Here is a 21,770-nt window from a genome sequence, read left to right as displayed (position 1 = left end):
AATAACAGCACTTCTGCCAGTGACAGACTGCATGTACAACAGTGGTCCTGTAGCATTAATAATGGGGCTGAGAAATTTCCATGGGTTAGTATGCTTAGTACTTTAACATACTTTTTTATGATATATATGCTCAGGCATACAAATATTCACTTTGTCTTTCATTTGCCTATGGAACTCTTTTTTGGCAACATGTGGTATGGGTTTGTAGCATGGGCACCTTAGTTATACCATGGCTAAGAGGCCACATTTATTTGTTTTGTGCTTAATTTACTCTAGGAGGTTGGCACAAAGACAAAAACCAACTAGCGACACATTTCCTGGAATGGATCCATCAGTAAGCAGTATCTCCCTCTATTTTGTTCCTATATTACAAGGAGCATCATCTTCAACCCCCTGAGGAGATATGTGTACAACTTGGAAACCCTCATTTTGGGCAAGCTGCTTTTCTTCCAGGGTGAGTTTTGGCTTCATCTAGGTGTGTCTGGGTGGACCCACCATCTCTTTCAGTTTGATTGTGCTTGCTGCCTGCTCACACTACCTAAACACATAACAAAACTGCCCCACTCCTGCCCCGGAAGTAATTGTGTTGTGGAAGAGTTTGCAAATTGGCGGTGTGCCTGGGCCAGGAGGGGTGAGGGGCCATTTTACACAGCCTTCCAGAGAGGAAAAAAAGTGCTGACAGGCCCAGCAGCCTGCGGGGCCTCTTTGTCATCCTTGTAAACAGGGTCAAGCAGTTCTGCTTTATCTCCCTATGCAAAATGCAGATTTAATAGGCAGTGGCCTCAGAATCATGGCTGCTAGGTTGAGACTCCAAAGGAATTAGGGATAACAGTTTAATAACTGTAGAAAGAGCTTAGGCGCTTTGCTGAGCCGGGTATTTCTGAGTTAGCTACTGGAAAAAAAAATGAACTTGGGACATTAAACCCTTTTATCGCTCAAATAGAGTGATAGGGAGAAAATCCATTCCTTGGCAGGGGATGAGTTTACTGGCTTCTGAAGGGGGTGTGTGTTTGAATGTGATAGGGAAGAGCGCATTTGTCAGAGTGGAAGGTGGATCAAAAGACACGCGAATTCTTTGAGTCAAATAAGAGCTTGAAATGATCTCACTTTGAACTGTTCCAGCCATCAGCAGAAAGCACCACACTGAAAGGCTGCCTGTCTTCCCAAGGTCTGGGTGGGTACAGAGGGTCCCTCTCTGAAGATGCTACATTTTTCAAGAAATAGGCAGTACGAGGCCAGATGGCCAAGGCTGGGGAGGTGAGATAAATGTCCATTTCATTGGGCAATGGAGAAGCCTACAGAATAGAGAGATTTAGACATAGCTGGTTCCCAGCGTATGACTTGGGTAGGCTAGAATCCATCTAATTCAGAGGATTGTCCTACAGATGAGCCAAATGTTTTTCAACTTTTGATCCATGGGGTCCCATTAAAGTTTACCTAAAAAAGTGGCCACAAACTCTGCTCATTATATTTATTTTATTTTTATTTATTTATTATTTATTTTTTGCCAGTCCTGGGGCTTGAACTCAGGGCCTATGCACTGTCCATAAGTCTCTGTGCTCAAGACTAGAGCTCTACCACTTGAGCCAGAGCACCACTTCCAGCCTTTTCTGCTTATGTGGTACTGAGGAATCGAACCCAGGATTCCACACATGCTAGGCAAGCACTCTACCACTAAACCACATTCCCAGTCCTATTTTTATTTTTTGTCAGTTGCAGGGCTTGAACTCAGGGCCTGGGTACTTTCCCCGAGCCTCTTTGTGCTCAAGGCTAATGCTCTACCACTTGAGCCACAGTGTCATTTCCAAAATTCTGCCCATTCTTGCATTCATGGCCTTGCAGTGTGTAGTGTGCAACTCCTCCAGTCAAAAGGTAGAGATGTTTTCCTAATTTTGAGTCTCTGTTGGATGTGGACTTGCCATGGACAGCAGGGAATTAGCAAGGACAAGACAAAGGCTTACAAAATAATCATGAGCTGGGCACTGGTGGCTCATTCCTATAACCCTAGCTACTCAGAAGGCTAATATGAGGATCATGGTTTGAAGCCAGCTCTGAAGAAAAAAAATCTGAGACTCTTAACTTCAGTAGATCTGCAAAAATCTGGAAGTGGAGATATGATTCAAGTGGTAGAACACCAGTCTTGAGCAAAGAAGTAGAACAAGAGCTCAAGGCCCTACCATTAAGTCCCAGTACACACACACACACACACACTCTCTCTCTCTCTCTCTCTCTCTCCTTCTCTCTCTCTCTCTCTCCTTCTCTCTCTCTCTGTCTCTCTCTCTCTCTGTCTCTCTCTGTCTCTCTCTCTCTCTCTCACAAACACAAACACCCCCCCCCCCACAAGCTCATAAACTAGCCCTACCAGCTGATGCTCTTACATCTCCCACCATGAGGGGAAGCAGCCTTTTCCAGGCTTTTCCACTGGATGAATAAGACACAGGCTTAGTTGTCCCTGTCACCTCAGCCAACCTAGCTCTAAAATTAGAAGACTGGCTGTCTGAAGAGAAAGAATGACCCAGCTGGGTATTGTGGAGTGGGCTCATCAAGCCTGGTTCAAATCACTGACTTGTAGAATCAGGAGAAAGATAAATGGCTATCACTTAAAGTCATCAATCCATCATATTGTGTTACACAGCAAGAACCGACTGACACACCTTTAGGCTGAAAAATAAGAAAGAAAGAAAGAACTTTATCAAGGGCAGTCCTTAGATTCTCTACATTTGGTTTCACATAGAGAAACTCTGACTCGCTGACTCTTTCATTTAAGTTCTTGTTTGAAAAAGATGTTTTGGGAATGGTGGGAGTCATGCCCTGTTTTGGGCATCCCAGAATATTCCTGTTCTGGTGAATGAGCTGCTGCTTCTGCTCACAGAGCCTGGGAATCTGGGGAGAGTTTCTGGAGATGAATGATTTGTCCCCTCATAAACTCATTCCTTTTTAATCCAAAGTGTTACACAGCTGGTCATCTCAGTTTAGTTTCAGTTCCTAGCAGGTAACACCAGAGACCATCAGCTGTGGATTTTTCTGGAAGCTATTTGAGAGAGGAGGCATCTGTTTTTGTTCACTGAAAGAGAAACTTTGGCTGCTACAATAAAGTCATTAATTATTACTGTAATGGTATTATACTGTCATTAATGACATCCGATAAGATTTGTCCTTGAGGAGATAAGTAAGAGTTAGATTTATTTTATGGAAGAAATGAAGTAAAAGCCAAGAACAAGCTTTGTGATATCTAGATAAGAGAAATAAGAGAAACTGTCTTTGCACAAATTCTTGCAGCACAGGCATACCAGTCTTTGGTGTGTGTGTGTGTGTGTGTGTGTGTGTGTGTGTGTGTGTGTGTGTGTGTGTGTGTGTGTGTGTGTGTGTGTGTGTGTGTGTGTGTGTGTGTGTGTGTGTGTGTGTGTGTACACAGGCACTTGGGCACGCCAGTCCTGGGGCTTAAGCTCAGGGCCTTGGCACTGTCCTTGAGCTTTTTTTTTTTTGCACAAAGCTAGTGCCCTACCACTTGAGTCACACCTCAACTTACAGTTTTTTTTTTTTTTTTGGTTAATTGGAGATAAGAGTCTCATGGACTTTCCTTCTCAGACTGATTTGGAACCAGATCTCAACGTCCTGAGTAACTAAGATTACAGGCCTAGTCTTTTAATTTATTTACTTGGCCAGCCTTTTAATTGATCACATCCTTATTTACTCACACTGTGAACTTCATCTTTCATTGTTCCTCTTTTATCTAATACCGTCTTGATCCTCCTTTGGTGACTCTTCTTGCTTCTACTAGGGATTTCTGATTGTGGTAGTACAAATTGACCAGTTAGATAGTCTCATGCAAGATTCGAAAGGTAAATGAGGAAAAGAGACAATATGAGTGTAGCTGATTCATACTATTGGAAGAACTCTGAAGCTGATCTAATTCTTCATCTGTCTGGCCATGATTAACCGTGGCCCTGTGTTCTTCAAGATAGATTTCCTTAGATTCTCCAAGCTATCCTAGTTAGAAATTGTCATTTCATATAAGTAATTAGAATTCATTTTTGCTAGGTACAGCCAAGCAGCCCCAGCTGATATACTTTTCTTACCCAACACTGACACCTGCGATAGTCACATGTGTGTTACCTTGTTCTTTCTTCCTGGACATAATCATATGACACTTTTTCCTGCTTCCTTTAAAAACTGGCATGGCCATAGGGCTGTCTCTGGTTATAAAAGTTAATTGGAATCTTTAAGAGCCTGTATTCTGAGGATCACAACATCAGTCACCTGCCATGGTGATTTTAGATGGTGGTAAGGAGAAATAGTTTTCGCCAGTCTTCGCCTCCAAGGGATTCTACCGAGCAAAACCTTCTGGGCATTTAGAGTGTAGGAGGCAAAGCTCTGCTGATGTGATGATTCACTGCAGTTTTGGAATCAAGAGTTTCCACAGTATAACACACCTATCTTGAATTATCTATATTGATAACTCATCTTGTGATTTAAGTTTTCTTTTTCTCTACTCATTTTGCCTGGTATCTACTTGCTACTAGCCAAGGATGCATAGACATCTACTTTTGAACTTCTTATTATAAAACAGGGCAAACACTTCCAAGGGCGTTCTAAATGTACATCATTCATTCATTCTCTAAATATGCATTAAGGACCCAACATTTTATTTCATTATTGCCCTGGGTATATGTGAGATAAGAAAGAATAGACTAATAATAATCAAACTGGAAATTTAAGACTAATATGAATTAATAGAAAATGCAGCAACAATGTAAGAAATGCTATGTAAGGAATCTATAAATGCATGCCCAAGTAGTCAAAAAAGCTAAAAATGAAAGAGCTAATCTTTTTTTTTTTTGAGGTGGGGCAGTTTTGGGGCTTGTACTGAGAGACTGACCACTATCCCTGAGATTTTTTTTTTTCTCAAGGCAAGCACTCTACCAGTTGAGCCACATCTCCACTTCTGACTTTGGTGCTTAATTGGAGATAAGAGTCTCATGTCCATTCCTGCACAGGCTGGCTTCAGAACCATGATCCTCATATTTTGGTCTCTTTAGTAGCTAGAATTACAGGCACAAGCTGCCAGCACCTAGCTTGAAAGAGCTAATCTTACTTAAGGGCAGACTTTTTGGAGATTTTGCTGAATCTAAACATTTGGATTAAAGTATAGGGATCTCCAACAGAGAGGAGATAAAGCAAACAAAGTTACAGATAAACTGAGGGGAAAAAAAAGCAAAGTCAGGAGATCAATCTAATTCAAGTGACTCAAAATTAATCTTATTCAAGGAAGGTTAAGGGATAAAATTGAAGAGGCAATGTAGAGCTGGATTGGAAAAAAGAGTTAGTTTAGAAAAATATCTCAGGTGCTGTGGAGTTGATGTACTGTCATAGATGATTTAATGAATGGGAGACATGGGGGGGTGGGATTACACAAGAAAATCCATGCTAGGCAGAAATAATGAAGAGAGGAGGAAACTAGATGTAGGAAAGCCAGCCAGGTAGGTATTAAGGTCAATTGGAGATGCTGTTAAGGGTCTGAAGTCATCAGATGGTAGAGAGAACAGGGGGAAAATGGATGTTTATACAAAACATGGGAAGACAACTTTTAGTACTCACCATGTTATGAAAGAAGTAAAGGGAAGTGCCAAGAGGGCTCTGAAATTTTAATTTTGGGAGATGGAATGACATTCTCAGCACATAAAAAAGAAGATGAAGATGTAGGATGAGTCTGCGGTGGGATGTCCGTAAATTCCAGGACACAGATCCAATTCTCCCTCATCAGAGGATCCTATCTCTGTGTGCTGGTTCTCATTTGAGCTCATGATAACACCATTCATCCAGGCAACTGGCATAGCCATCAAATGATCTCTGCTTCTCTAAATCTCTTCCTCTCCATCCCTGTCCAACCAGTTATCCATGTTGTTAATTCCATGACTGAAAGCTCTTTCATGCTTCTTCCCAGATTTTCATCCTATGCTATTTTCTGGACCTAATAAAATCAGTAGATTCTCTATCATTTCTCGGCTGTAGGACTTCTTTACTATATACCAGTAACAGTAACTTCACGAAGCACAAGCCAACCTCATTTCCCATGTGGCTTTTTAAAAATTAATTAATTAATTAATTAATTAATCTGTTGGTCATGGGGCTTGAACTCTGGGCCTGGGCAGCTGTCCTGAGCTCTTTAACTCAAGGCAAGTGCTCTACCACTTGAGCCACAATGCTACTTCTGGTTTTCTGGTGGTTAATTGGAGATGAGAGTCCCATGGACTTTCCTTGCCTGGGTTGGCTTTGAATGGTGATCCTCAGATCTAAGCCTCTTGAGTAGCTAGGATTACATGCGTGAGCCACCGGTGCCCAGCTTTCATGTGGCCACTTCTTATGCCAAACAAAGGGTGAGGTTTTTCTCATAGAATTCTGGGATGAAATTCCCCTCTCCTTCCCTGCAGCTGAAGTGTCCATCACTGCCCCCCTGAGCCATCTCCCTACTGTGATTTCCTTATCTCATTGTCTAGGTGGCAGAACAGGAATGAAGATGATAGGACATGACCTCTCTTGAATCAAAGTATTGACTGTTGATCCCTAATCTCCTCATTTCCCCATGGTAGTACTTTCAACTTTCATCTCCTGTGATTCCCACCTCTTAACTTGATAACAGGACTCCCACTTTATAGAGCTCAAGATCAGAGTTCCTTCTTAGCCTCACCATAAGCCTTGTCATTTACTTTCTTTTACATTTTCTCTGTCTCAAATGAATATCCCTTCCAAATTTGTTCCAACTCTTCGAAGCATCTGCAAATACTTAGCTCACTTCAACGCTAATGACCAGGCTTCTGATAAAGTGCGGTCTCTCCAACACCTAACTGGTTCCACAGTATCCTTGGTATTGTTTCTGTCTGAGGTCCTATCTAGCCTGAAACTTCCACTTATCCAGTTACCCTTGATGCTGATAGATCCAAACTTTGACAAAGGCTGTTCCAACAACCTAATAATTCCCTAATAGGAATTATCTATGCCTTGAAGATATTAAATGAACTTCTTATAACGTGCTTGGGAAATTGATAAGGGGTAGGCTCTTGAGATCTTCAATATACACAAATTTGTCAGTAATTTCAAGAGCAAACCTGAGCCACCATGTTCTATCATTTAAAAAAATGACCAATTGTTAATGTTTACAAGCTTACTTTTCTTTCTGAACATTTCTTAAAATTGCAAAGATTGATGTATACATTCATTAAAAATGCTCTTCTAGGTTCCTACCTAGAAATGGCTAGCAATTCTGATTCTATGCTTTTTTTTCTGGTAGTAATTTTACAAGTCATCAAAGGCAATAGTTATGATCAAGCCCTGTTGGAAAACACTTCTCTTGATTACTTCAGGTCATAGGGTGATCTCTTAAAATCCTCAATATTCAGTATGACATAAAGAGTCACATAGAGGTCTTGTGAAAACGTCGATGCCCCCAATCCCCACCCACAAGAGTTCTAATTCTTTAGAGTGTAGAGGCCAAGAAATTGCATTTCTAACCCTTTCCCAGTTGGTGCTGAGCTACCAGCCTCCGATCCATGTGTTGGGAGCCCCTGGTCTGTCGTGATGGCTCTCAGCCGTAGCTGAACACTGGGAATGGCTGAGATGCTTTGCAACCCCATGATCACCCAGTTTCAACACAATTCCACTGGCTTAGGGAGGGGCCCAGGCATAGGGGTTTTCTTTTTTGAGCTTATATTGGACATCATCACATCTCTACACATTTACACTAAAGTCCAACCAATCTCTCACCCCTCTACCCCATCCCCTGTCCTTGTCCAAAGAAGCCTATCCAAATAAGTTTCTTTGTTCTATTCTAGACAAAGGCATTTTGAGTAATGTTTAGTTTTTATTGTATCTTTATGCAGTTACACAAAGTTATACAACATTTCAATTTAATCACTGATAAATGATAAATGCCACCTCTCTCATCTTTCTCCCCAACATCTCTCCCAACCCCACCCATCCCTTCAAGTTACCAAGTTCCATTTTTCACATATGTACATGGGATAGTATGACTCTATTCACCTACCATTTCTTTCTCTGTTCTTCTTCCCCACTCCTCTTCAGCCCCACCCCTCAAAGAAACACATTTTGACTTCCTGATATTCATTTTGTTAAACTGTTAATTAGTTGCTCAAAAGAGTTGTACCATTAGAATCCTCCCTTGTACCTACCACACGAGTCAGTTTGATTTTGTACATGTGCATATGACTCTGTTTTCTCTCTTATATGGAAGTTCAACTTAAAATACAACCATATGGAAACATATGCAGGAATACATTTTTGAAAGTGCTCAAGGTTTTAATGTTTGGCAAGGATTGAGAAGCATTGGGAGATGCCGAACTATAGCTAGTTAATAAAATGTGGGTTGCCGTCTACTCTTGTATGGCCTGGGATCTAATGATGGTGTTTACATTCATTAAGTTGTATACAAGCAAGCAACAAACAAACAACAAATAAACAAGAATATATGGCAGAAAACTGCATAAATCACAAACCCTGCTTATTTACTCTCTATCGGGAGAAACTTACTTACAGGAAAAAGTTTACAGGAAAAGCATACTCAACATGTACTGTATTGATAACTAAGAGCTGGCATGTGGATTTACTTGTCAAGATGGTTTTCTCTCTCTGTCCTCTAACTCAATGTTACATTTTTATTAATTTGGGAGGATTGTTAACTTTTTTCTTCTCCTTTGTCCTGATATATTTTTTTCCTTAATTCTCTTCAGTGACCACAAAGGGTATTTTTCTTGGTACCGTTTTACAAGGAAAGCTTCAATGGTAAGAAATGTTTATTTGGACAGAATCAACAGCCATCTGAAAGCTTGACATGGCAGAATTTTGTCATTTGACTGAAGAGTTTTCATGAGGGGCTGGGAATGTGGCTCAGTGGTAAAGTGCTTGCCTAGTATGCATAGAAATCCTGGGTTCAATTCCTTAGTACCATGTAAACAGAAACCCTGGGTTCAATTCCTTAGTACCACATAAACAGAAAAAGTCAGGAGTGGTGCTGTGGCTCAAATGGTACAGTGCTAGCCTTGAGCAAAAGAAGCTCAGGGACAGTGCCCAAGCTCTGAGTTCACACCCCAGAACTGGAAAAAAAAGGAGTTTTAATGAAGTTTTATGTCTTCCACCATTTTACAGTTCCTTGTGATTGAAACAAAAGCTATTATATATTTACTTATTTGTTTACATTAGTTATACAGGGGAAATTTTTATTGTTACATTTCCACTCATGTTTACAGTGTAGTCCAGTGGATCTGACCCACCTCTCTCATTCTCTCTGTTCTCTTTCCACCCCATTCCAGAATAGGGAGAACAGATGTTGTCTGTCTCCATAGGAGCAAATAATGCATTTTGAGCATATCTAGCCTCTTTTATCCTCCTTTTTAGTTCAACCCTCTCTTGTTAATTTCACTCCTCCATACAGCCTGGTTCTCTTTGCCTATGCCCACAACCCCTGCTGATCAACAGCTTAAAGTTTTATTTATTTACTTATTTATCTATTTATTGATTGATTGATTGCTGTCCCTCAGCTCTTCAGCTTAAGGTGAGCGCTCTACCACTTGAGCCACAGTGCCACTTCTGACCTTTTCTGCTTAATGTGGTGCTGAGGAATCGAAGCCAGGGCCTCATGCATACAAGGCAAGCACTCTCCCACTGAGCCACCTTCCCAGCCCCTCAAAATATTTTTTTAGATTAAAATAGTTGGGTTTTAAATTATAGTGAACAGAAAACAGTACATGGTCAAGAGCTGTGCAACATTAATGGAAGTTTAGTAATTTGTTTTCAGAATTTGATGTTCATTTGTACAGATTATATTATTAAATGTCTCAATAACCCAGTTTCTAGCCTACCTAATCTCTATCAATTTAGAGATATGTTAGATTTTTTTTCCAGCCTACTATGTCTGTCATTAATTTGGAGTTGTTAGATATTTTTCTCAAAATGATTGTTATGGTCACTTCTCTTCAGTCTTAAGGTTTTGCTGTGCTGCTATTTGGTACATTAAAAACTTTTATTGTTTTCATTTTTGCTTGTATTTCTCATCAATAAAAGATGACTCTATTTGATGCATTTAATATTGTACTTTTCCTGAGATTATTATGTTTGCTGTTTGCTGTTTTTGCCTATTATTTATGCATCCTTTTTCTATTCCTTTTCTCTTAACCTTTCTGAAGTTCTTTTTCTTCAAAGTTTAAATTTTATGATTAGGTCATTTTTTCCCTTTCAGAAGTAGAATTTACATATAGTAAATAACCGCCCATAAAATTTGAAAAGTTTAGTTTAGGCTCTCATACAGAATCATAACATCTCAACTCAATCATAACAGAATGTTTCCTGAAGAGTATTATGCTTCAAGTAATGGAGTTTTCATTTCCATTTAAACTTACAACTAAGTTAGTCTTATCTCTGTTGTCTTGGGTGCTTATACTTTGGCCTCATTCTCATGTTTAGTATCCGTCTCAAGTCAAGTAGTCCTATTTTGCTATGACTCGCTCTTGTCCCTCTAAATTATGCATTCAAAAACTTATGGACTATCTATAGAGTAGTTCGGTTGAGATCGTCTCTACCTCATTTCTAAGCCATGATATCTCACAAAGAAAATGACTTCATTCATTCTAGTTTTTCCATACTATGTGGAGTGCAAACTGTAAGAGATGGGATCCACATAGGAAGGTTCCTGAGGTCTGGGCTGGATTGAGGTTTCTTCTCACCTTACTATTTCAGTCTCCTTTTCAGTGTGTTTCCTAGTGGTTAGCTTAGATTGTTTGTCATCTAAATCCTTTCCTATAACTTTTCTATTTGCCTTCAGGATGTTCTTCACTCTACAAACTCTTCTGCATTGGGAGGCTGATGGCTACAAATAGAAAGAACTCCCAATCCACATTGTTCACCAAATAAGAGTGTATATTCTTACCCAGCAAGGAGTCTAAGGACATGTGGTGCTGGCTTTGGTTCAGCTTGGTGAAGGCAGGCCAAGCAACCCTCCCATTTCTTCTACCTCCCACTGGTGATCAAGGGGTGTTAATCCCAGCTTCAGATATCATATCCATAACCTAAGTCAGGCAGGTGAAAGGTGAAGGAAGAGATTTTCCTGCCACATTTGTTCTCATTACTAGGAAAAGGTAAAGCCATCACAGAATTCCTCAGGAAGCTCTTCATTAACCTACTTGCCCAAACTGGTATCCCCTGTTTTCTTCCTTGTCAGAAAGGGAGCTACAAAAATGAGCAAAGATGCACTTTGACTTATAATGGTATGACATCTCCACAAACCCCTCATAAGTTAGAAATGTAAGTAAATGCATGAAAGAAAAAACATTTAAATACATATCTAAGGGTTCATTTTCCTAACATCACATTATCTGACCTTTTCTGCTTGACTCATACATATATTAGATATTGCAAATAAGGGAAACCATGGGACCTATGTTTCTTTGGGCTTGGTTTACTTCACTTAATATAATTTTTTCCAAGCCTTTCCATTTCCTAACAAATGGGGAAATGTCATTCTTTCTGATGGAGGCATAGAATTCCATTGTATATATATACCACATTTTCTTGATCCGTTCATCTACTGAGGAGCATCTGGGTTGGTTCCATATCTTACCTATGGTAAATAATGCTGCAATAAACATAGTTGTGCTGGTAGCTTTAGTGTGGTCTTGTTTGTAAACATTTGGGTAAATGCCCAAAAGTGGGATTGCTGGGTCATAGGGGAGTTCTATGTGAAGTCTTTTGAGGAACCTCCATACTGCTTTCCAAAGTGGTTGAACAAGTTTACACTCCCACCAACAATGAAGTAAGGTTCCCTTCTGTCCACATCCCCTCCAGCATCTGTTGTTGTTAGAGTTCTTGATTATAGCCATTCTAACTGGGGTGAGGTGGTATCTCAATGTTGTTTTGATTTGCATTTCTTTTTTTTATATTTTATTTTATTTTATTTGAGAACATACTGTACAGAGGGGTTACAATTACATGGGCAGGATAATGCATACATTTCTTACCAAGCATTGCAGCCTCCTCCTTTGTTTACCCTTCACCTCCCTTCCCAGCCTCCCCCCTCCCCCCCACCCAATCATACCCCCCTCCCCCCCACACTGACATTGTAAAGCTAGTTTTGACATGACATTTTGTACTTCTCATTGTTGCAACAGGTCCACCTGAATCCTTAAACGACTTGTTTGTCCCCATCTCCTCCACATGTTATACTAACATCAAATATAGTGAAAGCAGGGGTTACACTGTGGGGGAGGGACATACAAAGCAACAAAGAAATAATCTTATAAATGCATTAGAAACACATGCATGAAAGAAACGAAAACATTAAAATACATATTTAAGGGTTCGTTTTCCTAACATCACATTATCTGACCTTTTCTGCTTGACTCATACCTATACTAGATATTGCAAATAAGGGAAACCATGGGACCTATGTTTCTTTGGGCCTGACTTACTTCACTTAATATAATTTTTTCCAAGCCTTTCCATTTCCTAACAAATGGGGAAATGTCATTCTTTCTGATGGAGGCATAGAATTCCATTGTATATATATACCACATTTTCTTGATCCATTCATCTACTGAGGGGCATCTGGGTTGGTTCCATATCTTACCTATGGTAAATAATGCTGCAATAAACATAGTTGTGCTGGTAGCTTTAGTGTGGTCTTGTTTGTAAACATTTGGGTAAATGCCCAAAAGTGGGATTGCTGGGTCATAGGGGAGTTCTATGTGAAGTCTTTTGAGGAACCTCCATACTGCTTTCCAAAGTGGTTGAACAAGTTTACACTCCCACCAACAATGAAGTAAGGTTCCCTTCTGTCCACATCCCCTCCAGCATCTGTTGTTGTTAGAGTCTTGATTATAGCCATTCTAACTGGGGTGAGGTGGTATCTCAATGTTGTTTTGATTGAATTTCTTTTATGGCTAGGGAGGTTGAGCATTTCTTCATGAGTCTATTGGCCATCCTTCTTTCTTCTTCAGAGCAGTTTCTCTTTAAGTCATTAGCCCACTTATTTATTGGGCAGTTGTTTCTTTGAGGCTTTGTTGTTGGGGGATTTTTATAAGATTATTTCTTTGTAGCTTTGTATGTCCCTCCCCCACAGTATAACCCCTGCTTTTACTATATTTGATGTCGGTATAATTTTTGGAGGAGATGGGGAAAAACAAATAGTTTAAGGATACAGGTGGACCCGATGCAACTATAAGTACAAGTTGTCATGTCAAAAACAAACTTTACAACTTTGGTGCGGGGGTGGGGGGGAGGGTATTGGGTGGGGGAGTGGGGCAGGCTAGGAAGGGATGTGAAGGGTAAACAAAGGAGGAGGCTACAATGCTTGATTAGAAATGTACTCATTATCTTGCCTATGTAATTGTAACCCTCTGTACAGTATGTTCACAAAAAATAAAAATTAAAATTAAAAAAAAAAGATTTAGCTCTGAGTTAAGAGTTGAAACCTGTACAATGTTCAAGAGAAAACTAAATTGTAAATTTTAAATTAATCAGACTGGCCTCATCTTTTTCAATGACAAAGTAATCATTATTTCTCTCAACTTCTTTGAAACAATGTATTAAAATAATTTTTGTCCTTAAAAAAAAGAAATGTAAGTAAAAGACACCTGATACACATAATCTATTGACCACCATAGTCTAGGAACCCCATGCACTCTAGAGGATGTGCTGTTTACCCTGATGGCCATGGACCATACTGGAAGCTGAAGCTGTCAGCACTATACATTGCTATGAGAGAAGATTGTAATACACACCATAAGCCCAGTGTGGTCCTCGTTGACTGTGTATTGCTGCTGTATAGATCATAAAGTTGAGCAGTCCCAAGGCAAGCCATCATCATGTCAAACTATCTGTGGAGAGGTTCTCTCATTGTTCAGATATGGAGGTGGACAGAAGAAAGGGCCATGTCAAACTATCTGTGGAGAGGTTCTCTCATTGTTCAGATATGGAGGTGGACAGAAGAAAGGGCCACAGAGACCAAGAGCAGAAATAGATAAATGTTCCACGTTCCCTTCCTATGTTACCCACCTCACAGCTATGCTATGATAGCTATGATAGACTGTCATCATGAAATAGCAAATAGATACATTTGCCAAGAATATCTCAATAGGATAGCATGATGCAGGCATCAAGAACATTAGACTTGGGGAGTGGATTAGACTATTCATTCCACAGGATTGCACAGGGAAATGGGTTTTGAACTGAGCCCTGGAAAGCTTTAAAAGGATACAATGTAATTCCAGCTCTCCAAGGATTTATAGTCTATGGAAAGGAGAGTCTAACCCAGGAGCCAAGATTAAGTAAGGAAGCTTAGATATAAACCTTAAAACCAGAGGATACTGATGCAGTGCTATGGAAATTAAGAAGGGAGAAAAGTTAAGGATTACATAGGTGTTTGAGTCTTCCGGGCAGGGTCCCTTGTAGAAGAGAATTACAGACAAAGGATTTTGAAATGAGTCACAATAAGGTGTTTTCTGAGAGGTGGTGTTTTCTGGGCAGGCATACATGGCAAGGATGAATCTCAGTTTGTAAAGTCACATGTGCAATAAGTGCAATTTTGCCTTGTCTTCGTTTGTTTGCTTGCCTTTTGATGGTCCTGGGTCTTGAATTGGGGCCTAGGTACTGTCCCTGAGCTTTTTGTGTTCAAGGCTAACACTCTACCATTTGAGCTACAGCTCCACTTCTGCCTTTTTTTTAGTGGATATTTGGAGATAAGAGTCTCACCAACTTTCCTGCCCAGGCTGGCTTTGAACTGGGATCCTCAGATCTCAGCCTCCTGAGTAGCATAGGTGTGATCCACTAGTGCCTGGCTAGCTTGTCTATTATTTAATTCAGATTTCAATACCTGGTCATTGCCAGTGTAATATTTATTATCTCGGGAACTTATCTTCCTGTTTCCTGGGGTGAGGTTGATGTCCTAGGCCTACCCTGCTTTTGGCGACTGTCATCTAGGTGTAGGGCCTGGACTGAGATTGTTCTTGTTTCCCTTGCATGGGGCCTTCTGGTGCCATAGCCATTTCTACAATCTCTACCCCTCTCCCAGATGTATAAGACTCATATTCCATCTCCATCACTAAGGAGGACTCCAAGAAATCTCATGTATCCCAACGTAACATGTCACCTCTTCCCCACATACCTGCTGCCACCATGGACTCTTCCTCAAAATTGAGACACAAAGTGCCTCTACTCTTTCATCTTACCACCTTCCTGGAGATTTTTCTTCTCCCAAATTCCCTGCTTTGTATTTGTTTTCTTATATTGCCTGGAATTTAACATGTGATCAGGCATTCCAGAAATATAAACATAGCCGGGCACCGTTGGTTCACACTAGTAATCCTAGCTATGCATGAGGCTGAGATCTGTGGGTCACAGTTCGAAGCCCATCAGGGCAGGGAAGTCAGTGAGACTCATCTCCAATTAACCACCCAAAAGCCAGAAGTGGAGCTGTGGCTCAAATGGTAGCACACTAGCCTTGAGCAAAAAAGCTCAGGTAATACCCAGCTTCTGAATTCAAGCCCCACGATTGACACAGAAACAAAACAAAACAAAACAAAACAAAAAGTGCAAACAGACATTATGTTTCCCTAAAAATAATTGTAATATGAAGCTAAATACTAGTGTACAAACCTATAATCCTAATTATTCAGGAGACTGAGATCTAGAAGATCATATAGTTCAAGGCCAGCCCAGGAAGAAAAATCTGCTAGATAAATGTCACCTCCAATAACCAGTAGAAAACAGAGCTGGGAGGTGTGACTCAAATAGTAGAGCACCAGCCAAGCAAACAAGCCAAGTAAATCTAAGGCCTGAGTTCAAACCCCATTACTGCCAAAAATTGCTTTAATATGAAAAATGTTCACTATATAAAAAGTAGAATAGTAATGAATGTTCATGTGTCCATCTATCATTAAACACACCATTTCATTTTTTTTCATTTCATTCTGAAGACATGGTCAAAACATTATGTTCAGAGATAGAGATAAAATTGCTTGAGAGCAAGACTGTTTTTATTTTTCCTTCTAGTGAATTTTGGCCTTTGAGTCTAGGCACCAGACTCAACTTAATTGAAATGATATTTAAGAAGGCTAATTTTAGACAGTTTGGTAAGTTGAGCTTCATGCTTTCCCAGGGGCCCTATGTCAGCATGGTTTTTTTCCTCCATGTCTCACACTTTATGAAGTGGTCATAATGAAACTGGGCTTTGTGGGGGACCAGGTAGCATTCCCCTGCATCAAGACCCTTCAGAGACCATTATGGATAATCACAGAGTGTCTGTCACTGGCGTGACATGAGTGATTATGCAAAACTCCCTGCCCAATTTCCAAGTGGCTCCACAATTTGACAAAATGATGTAGCCATTTGTGAAATTAAGCGAATGGGAGGAAATGAAGGGTAGAGGAGGATTTCTGCAGAAGTGACAGGCTCATCCAACAGAGAGAGAGTGGCTTCCTTTTGACAAGTCACACAAAGCAGGAGTCTTCACCCTCAATAAACCAACCTTATTATAAAGTCCTAGGATAGGTAAGGCTGTCATTGAGAGAATACTTTTGGATTCATTTTAGCCATGTGTGGACTGGTTTGGAGTGAGATGGGATCGTGGCTGTAGGTCAAGGGTGAGAGGGGGAGGTGGCGAGGCTATTTCTGAGCTTTTTAGCACTGTGTGGTGGGCATGTACAGTGGCCAGAGATTACATTACGTAGCAGGCATCCTGAGGGCTCTTTCCCAGAGGGGAGAAATGATGTGATTTTATTTCTATACCAGACATGAGAATAATTCTTGAGGGGGAAGACAGGGCCTTCACAGTTCACTAGCACTTACTGCATCTGTTTGAATCTACATCTAATATATACTCGAAAAAATGACTACCTTGTGATATGTGTTGGCAAACACAGGCAGACAGTCCCTCCCTCCGGCAGCCCTGTCACTCAGGCCAGGTATCAGGTGTGATGAGGTACTGGAAAGTCTGGACTGCTCCCTGGGGGATTTGTGATTAACTAAGTGTGATTCTGATACACGATGGAACTTTGCCTCAATCTCTCTCCCCTTCTTTCCTCCCTCCCTCCCTCCCTCCTACCCTCCCTCCCTCCCTCCCCCCCCTCTCTATCTCTCTGTGTGTGCTACTATGGGACCTGGGCACTGATCCTTTCCTTTTTCACTAAAGGCTGGCAATCTACCACTTGAGCCACAGATCCACGTTTGGCTTTTTGGTGATCAATTGGAGATAATCTTTCAGACTTTCCTGCCCAGCCTGGCTTAGAACTGCAATCCTCAGATCTCATCTTCTTGAGTAAGTAGGACGATAGGCATGTGCTGCCTGAACTCAGCTCTCTCTGGAGCTTTGTATAAACATAAATAAGAATATTAGAGTGGATGCTATTGCTCACATCTTTCTAGGCTTAAAATTTTGAGCATTCTGTGTTTCTAGATTATTCAGTGTGTCCTCCCTTTTTCAACATCACCATTTTGGGGATTTTTGAGGTGGGGCTAGGACTTTTGTATTGGTGCCATGGATTTAAATAAAGCAAAATAAAGACAAGATCTAGAAAAAGAACATAGGGCATTGTTTTCCAGGTGTTCACACAAGAACCTTCTCTTTCTTACAGGCTTCCAAGTTTGACCCAACAGTGGGAAGAGCTAGAGTTTTAAACTCCCACTGTGAATTTGGGGAGCAGAGGTTCACAGAGGTTAAATACGTTGTTCAAAATGACAGCTACTATCAAGACTGTAAAAACATAGAAGATGAATGGGAAGCATTCTGTGACACATGACCCAGAGTTATCGCTTTGTCTAACCAAGAGGCAAATCCTTTGTCAATGACTAGCAGAAAGTTTTTATTTATTTATTTTTATTTTTATTTCTTTGTTGTTGCCAGGGGCTTGGACTCAGGACCTGGGCACTGTCCCTGAGCTTCTTTTGCTCAAGCTCTACCACTTGAGCCACAGCAGAACTTCTGGCGTTTTCTGTGTATATGGTACTGAGGAATCGAACCCAGGGCTCCGTGCATGCTAGGCAAACACTCTACCACTAAGTCACATTCCCAGCCTCAGCAGAACGCTTTTTTACCTGTTAAAATGCAGCCATCACTGTGTAGACATGGCATACCTCTGAACTCATCATCCCAAATTTGTGTCTTCCTTCCTTCCTTCCTTCCTTCCTTCCTTCCTTCCTTCCTTCCTTCCTTCCTTCCTTCCTTGCTTCCTTCCTTCCTTCCTTCCTTCCTTCCTTCCTTCCTTCCTTCCTTCCTTCCTTTCTTTCTTCCTTCTTTCTTTCTTTCTTTCTTTCTTTCTTTCTTTCTTTCTTTCTTTCTTTCTTTCTTTCTTTCTTTCTTTCTTTCTTCCTTTCTTTCTTTCTTTCTATCCCTTCCTTCCTTCCTTTTCTTTCTTTCCTTTCTTCTTCTTTTTCTTTCTCTCCTCCTCCCTCCTTTTTATCTCCCTCCTCCCTCCCTTCCTTCCTTATCAGTTGTGGGGCTTGAACTCAGGGTCTGGGCACTGTCTTTGAGCTCTTTTTGCTCAAGGCTAACACTCTATCACTTTGAGCCACAGCACCACTTCCTGTTTTCTGGTGCTTAATTGGAGATTAAGAGTCTCATGGATTTCCCTGGCTTTGAATTACAATCCTCAGGTCTCAGCCTCCTGAGTTGCTAGGATTACAGACATGAACCATCCAGCATCCAGCTTAGTTTTATCTTTCATGTATCACATAGGGCTAGTATAGTTGGTCAAAAAAATAGCCCCTGCATATTTGAAGGTGCAAAAAGTATCATCTGGTGAATTCATGCAGCCCATGGAGCCACCATTGGAGATCACCTCTTGAGTCCTTCGAAGTTTCTGTAGAGCTGTAGTTCTGGAGAATGAAAGGTTATAGCCAGTTATAGTTAGAAGACCGGTGGTGGCGCTAAGTGGTGTGTGGTTTAAATTAATCTTCAGCATTTGAACATTAGCCTATCAGGGGATTCCTCAGCCAGAGCTGGCTGTCTGTGGATACTGGCTAGTTTTGGTAGCTCCCTTGGATCTAAAGGTTTTCAAGTTGTGACTCTTTCGTCTTCTCTAAATGCCAGGAGTGGAGGAGGAGGAGGAGGAGGAGGAGGGTGAGCCAGTGACTTGACAACATCTTTAGAAACCAAGTAAAGCACCATTAGGACTAACAATAAATAAATATGTTTTCCCGGGCTGGGTCTCCGTGGCAAGGCTGAGAAGCACATGACTAGGAAAATGTAATGAAAGCAATTGTAACTCTTTTTGGTAGAGAGGTAATTGCAGTCCATGGCTGCCTGACTGATGAAAATTATACTGCTTATAATAAATTGCCACACAGCTAAGTCTTTTCTGAAGTCCTTAGTATGATTTGTGTTTGTGCACTTACTTAAAACATCAGGGAACAATTTATAAACATGAGTCTTTTTGGACACTGCCAGAATCTGCGTTTACGATTAGAGAGCCTGTTTAAGGTTTCCTGATTTATAGAGGATAGATCATATTTTTCCAACACTCTCATGGTCAATTACCAACCTTGCATGGTGCATTTGGTGACTTAAAGGCAGATTTAATCTTTTTTTTTTTTCTGTATTTGTATTTGTGAGCCTGCCAAGTCAAGAAAACATTTTCTCTCAGATTGAGGGAGAAATACATTTCAAAGACAACTTACTATGGAGGGGAGTGGGTAGAATATCAAACTTCGCTTGTCTTGGTGCAAGGTAAATGTTAGGAACTTCCTTATGGAAATAAGAAGGCTCTGGATTCAGTAGCTGAGTCTCCAAACCCTTGTCACAGGATTGCTTAAGAAGAGGCAATGGTGAATGGTCTTTGCAATGACCAGAGAGTGAAAGAGAGACAGACAGACAGACACAGAGAGACACAGAGAGACAGAGACACACACAGAGAGGTGCAGACTAAAAGTTATAAAGTTATAGAGCAAAAACTCTAAGCACATATATATATATATATATATATATATATAATACACTAGTCCTGGTATTATGAATCAACCATTGTGTTTTGGGGTTCTAGGATTTTTTTTAATCTTTCAAATAAAGCTTTTGCTACTTGGGATCTAAATCCTTTTGGATTAAAGATTAATGGCACAGCCTCAGCTGAAGTGCTACCAACTCCAGCCAGCCATTTATTAAAAGCACTCTAGTAAGATGGAGGTGGTGGTAAGTACATGCTGGTGGTCCCATCTACCTAGGAGACTGGGGTAAGAGAATTGCAAGTTTGAACATAGCCTTGGTAAGTCAGAGAGACTCTATCTCAAGATGAAAACAACTGGAAAAGAGTTGAGTCTGGTTGCCCTTGGCTCATGCCTATAATCCTAGCTGAGATCTGAGGATTACCATTTGAAGCCAGCCCCTGCTGAAAAGTCATCTCCAATTAACCACTCAAAAAACTGGAAGTGCAGCTGTGACTCAAAGTGGTAGAGTACTAGCTTTGAGTAAAAGGAGCTCAGGGACAGCACCCAGGTCCTGAGTTCAAGCCCCACAAACAACAACAACAACAAAAAGAGTTTGGGATGTAGGTCAGTAGTCATATGTTTGCCTAGCACAAAGGACATTCAGTTCTGAACTCCATACTGTAGAGTAGTTAATTAAGAAGATCTGGAGGTGGCATTAGCTTTAATGTATAGCCCTGCACCTCACAACCATGATAGATCATCGGTAGACTGCAGAGATGATGGTGGTCCTATGAGACTACATCACCAAGGGAATCATATAACCTGCTTAGTTTGTACATGCACATTCTGTGATACTCACAATCAAGAAATGGCCTAACAATATCCTTTCTCAGAATATGTCCCTATACATGATACTGAACTCTATTAGGAAAATACACTACTCAGACAATCAAGTGAGTGGCTTGAGAGCTCTCCTCCCTTTGCAAAGTTTAAATCCACATAGCTGCAACCCAGGGGAGGACAAGGCATAAAGCACAGGACATTTGTTCCTTCTCCAAGCTCCCAAGACCCAAATCAGCTTGTGCCATGATAACAGAAACAACACCCAAACCCCTAGTCTCTTCCTCCTGTCCACATACAGACTTTCAGAAGATGAGCAGGTACAGTGGGTATTTGGAATAAAAGACTCCCAGGGTTGGCTTTGTGTGGTTGTATAATTTTAATGGGTTTTCATGGAAGCCACTGGAAGTTGAGTCTCAACATTCCTCATCTCAGAGATTCCCAACCCACAGAGGAAACAAGACACAGCTTGGTGGAGCTACTGAGCATTCCACTATTGCAATTCTCCTGTCCACCACCTTTGTCCTGGGAATGCTGGGTGTCACGATGTAATTCTGAGCTAGACCTTTTCCCTAGCTTTGAAGAGTCATAAAGCATAGCTCCTCCCAAAGTTGAGCTTAGAGATCTCTCATTGGTAGCTTTTCAACTTCCACGTGACACTTTAGCAGCAAAACTTGGCAAATACCACCAATTACCACTTCCCAATTTCAAGAAAATATTTTTCTTGAAATATTTAGATGATCCTCCCTTGCTTTACCATCTGGAACTTTCTCATGTATTGCTGGGCACAAAAGGGTCTAATGTAAATATTTAAATATGAGCCTTACCTCAGCTGGTAGGTTGTTATTCTCTGGGAAGGAATAGAAAACACAAGAGAAATAGAAAACATGTCTTTCTCCTGGATAACTTGGTTCTTAATGGGAGACCCTGTGCTCATACAGGGGTGCTTGGTTGCCAAGTATGGCCCCTAACCCCCCAAATCACTAGCATTTGAGGAAACTTACTAGAAATGT

At 40.8% G+C, this 21,770-nt stretch overlaps 1 pseudogene; it reads right to left on the bottom strand.

Annotated features, from left to right (window-relative positions):
- Nucleotides 1-21,770, bottom strand: part of LOC138813129 (large ribosomal subunit protein eL30-like) — a 113,769-nt pseudogene that overhangs the window by 35,936 nt on the left and 56,063 nt on the right.

This window comes from Dipodomys merriami, unplaced genomic scaffold, assembly GCF_024711535.1.
Source record: "Dipodomys merriami isolate MVZ:Mamm:240054 unplaced genomic scaffold, mDipMer1.0.p SCAF_59, whole genome shotgun sequence".
Classification (NCBI taxonomy): Eukaryota; Metazoa; Chordata; class Mammalia; order Rodentia; family Heteromyidae; genus Dipodomys; species Dipodomys merriami.
This window is presented reverse-complemented; position numbering and strand designations above follow the sequence as displayed.